The sequence below is a fragment of the Pteronotus mesoamericanus genome, unplaced genomic scaffold (assembly GCF_021234165.1).
Source record: "Pteronotus mesoamericanus isolate MK-2021 breed Mesoamerican mustached bat unplaced genomic scaffold, CSHL_Meso_final contig_90, whole genome shotgun sequence".
In the NCBI taxonomy this organism is placed as follows: domain Eukaryota; kingdom Metazoa; phylum Chordata; class Mammalia; order Chiroptera; family Mormoopidae; genus Pteronotus; species Pteronotus mesoamericanus.
Genome location: NW_026555277.1, coordinates 22297778 through 22300965, shown reverse-complemented (window position 1 = coordinate 22300965; position 3188 = coordinate 22297778). Strand labels below are relative to the sequence as shown.

The 3188-nt window shown below is 45.4% G+C and overlaps 1 pseudogene; it reads left to right on the top strand.

Annotated features, from left to right (window-relative positions):
• The first annotated feature begins 513 nt into the window (after window positions 1–513).
• LOC129080713 (ADP-ribosylation factor-like protein 9) lies at window positions 514–2026 on the top strand (annotated as a pseudogene).
• The last annotated feature ends 1162 nt before the right edge of the window (window positions 2027–3188 follow it).

Genomic DNA, 3188 nt, shown 5'->3' with positions numbered 1-3188 from the left:
AAGGAGGTGGAGGAGAAAATTAAAAGGAAAGGAGAAGGCAAAAGAGAAAGGGAAGGAGGAGAAAAGAGTAAGAAGGAGGACAAGAGGAAAGAAGAGGAAAGAAAGATAGAGAAATAGAAGGAACAGTTTAAGGAAAAAGAAAGAGGACAACAGCATCATGGCAAAGCCCCTGTGGGAGCCCCCAGAAAAAAAATAACCAGATCCTAGTGTCGGGCCTGGGTGGGGCAGGAAAAATCAATATTCTCTACTCTCTAGCTTTAAAAACAGCCCTGCACAGCGCTGGCTGGTGTGGCTCAGTGGACTGAGTGCTGGCCTGCAAACTGGAAGGTCCCTGGTTCAATTCCCTGACACACACACACGGTGCAGGCCAGATACCCACTCTTTCTCCCTCTTCTCCCTTCACATCTCTCTAAAAGCAAATAAATAAAATCTACAAACAAACAAACCACAGCAAGGCACACACCGAAAACTTTCAGGGAAAACTTGCAGTGTGTATCCAGCCAGAGGGAGTTCCTGGAGATTGATGGCAGTGAGCCTTTCCGTCCCTATTGGGAAATGCATGCCTCCGGAGGAATACTCCTGCTCTCTGGGGTGGATTCAGCAGATCACAACAGATTACCTGAAGCCAATAAACAACAAACACCTTCATCAGCTAATTAAAACTAACCCCATAATATCTCTGGTTGTATTTGTAAACAAACAGGATTTCGAAGCAGCATATCCCCTTACATACTTGTATATCCATGAAGCTTCGGCATCACCTGAAGAGGGAAATTGTAACGCGTGGTCCCTCTTCGTCCCCGTTCAGAGCGCCACCTGTAACTCGGCGGTGAGGGACGCATAGGGGGAGCGCTGCCGGGGTGGGGGGGTCGCCGCTCCTTCCTGGTCCGGGCAGCAACTGCCAGGTCGGGGGACGGAGCGCGTCGTGGGGAGCACGACGCTCCAGGATCTGAGGGTAACGTAGGGGGCCAACTGAGATGGGAGCAGGGCTCTGAATCCTGCCGAGCCGTCCGGGGCGGGGGGGGGGTGTCACGGATGAGGGGAATAAACACAAGTCGTCGCAAACATTTCTCTGTTTGCCAGGAGAGGGCACAGGGGCACTTCCCTCTTAGTCAAGAAGCCCCCCAGCCCCCTTTTCCAAAGGCTTTTATTGAAAAGGTTATCAGTGGGGACAGGTAACAGGAATACACAGGTGATCTCATTACATCCATATGTTAATGTTCACAGAGAATGGATAACGTTTTGAAGAAAACAAATGGCAGGAACACACTGATTTGCATGGGTCGAGAGGAGACTAGTAAACAAGAGAGACGACTAAACATGAGAGCGTAGTAAACATAAGAGTGCCTGCGCCTGTAGGGTTAGGGTCTGTGAATAGTGTAAATTTCCTTCCCAGCCTGAGCTGGCTAGAGCTTCGGAGGGAAGAGCAAAGCGCACTTTAAAGAATATACCTTTAGGTCTGATTTCCCTGGGAACCGCAAGATCTGGTGAAGGACTGTCTCCGGTACTATTTCAAACCTGAGCCGGACAGGGGGAAGGAACCGCCAAGAGACACAGAGACTTCTTTCAGATAGAATGAGGACTCCGGCCACGACCAAGCCGAGCCGAGGGGTGCGGGCCTTTTTGCCCTTTCTCCGTGTCCCCTAATTTCTTGTCTGCTGTCAATACGCGACCGATATCTGTCTTAGGTTGGTATCTCAGCGCGAGATAACTTACCCGTCATGGATTACCAATCATCACATGGCAAAGCAGAAAGGCAGGAACTATGCCCCTGCCAGGGGGGACAGGTTATGTCTCCTCAAGAGCCTGTTTTCCCAAGGTCTCCCTGATTATTTCCAGCCTTGGGGGCCCTCCCGCCTGTCAATGAGGTTACAGTTCCTGAAACCAGGAGGGGCATTTCCCAACAGGGAACGACAGGAAGAGCTTCTTGTTTGGAACCCAAGTGACTGAAAATGGCTCCGAGATACGCTCCACCGTGCAAGATGCCAAAGACCTGATTGCACACCTGGCGACAGATACGCAGTGATCAGCCCCAGGCCCACTATGTGGCTCCTGATCTACAGGTCCCCCAGGCGGTGTTGAGTGGCAGGCTTGATGCCAAAATTTCCACTTTCAAATAAAAGAATAAGCCATTTTCTATTTTCCCAATGCATGGCATATATGCAAAAATAATGTTACTCCATTAAGGGCATTATTTTATTTAGATTTTGAACTTTAAAAATAAAGTATTTAGTAGAATTTGGAATTTTAATCAACAAAATTAAAGTGAACATTAGCAAGCACGTATTCCAGTTGTAGTTTTTCAACGTGAGATTCACATTAAAATATTTTAATAAATTTTTGTCTTTCAAAAGACACTAGTCTTTTTGTCAAGTATCAAAAAAAGACACTAATCATTGGGTTTAGGGCCCACTCTAATCCAGTATGACCTCATCTTAACTAATATCTGCAAAGACCCTATTTCCAAAGAAAGTCACATTCTTAGGTTCCAGGAGGAAACAAATTTGAGGGGACACTATTCAACCCACTGTGCCAGTAAACCTTTCTGAGGCTGACAGATACAATTTTGGGGTGGAAGTGACTCCTTGCCTTATGCCTGTTGTACCTGGTTCTACACACCACCTATGTATCTACATATGTATCCTCCTAGGACTATATTTTATTCGTCCTTTACTACAGGGTATATCTCAAACTGATACTTACACTAGTTTGAATAAAGAAGAGGAAACTAATGTCCTCTATTCAAACAGAAAGTATTTGTGAAACTTATACTATATAACTCAGATACCTATGAGCCAGGAGATCTAAAGAAAATTAAAAAGAAGAAGAAAGAAGAAGAAGAAGAAGAAGAAGAAGAAGAAGAAGGAGAAGGAGAAGGAGAAGGAGAAGGAGAAGGAGAAGGAGAAGGAGAAGAAGAAGAAGGAGAAGGAGAAGAAACTATATATAGTTCTTTGGCAAAGAAATCAGGCTTATAGTGTTAACGGATTTTAATCTGCTGGAGTCTCTATTTATTTCACTTGCACATTAAGAAAAATTTTCCAAAACTTGAAAATAAGAGGAAAAACATATTTTGGGCTCTTTCAATGCCATACTCCAGCACTAATAAACCCATTAAAGAGTAATTGGATGCTCCAGGGCTACCCTGTCCAATATGGTGGCCACTAGCCACATGTGGCTATTTAAATTTA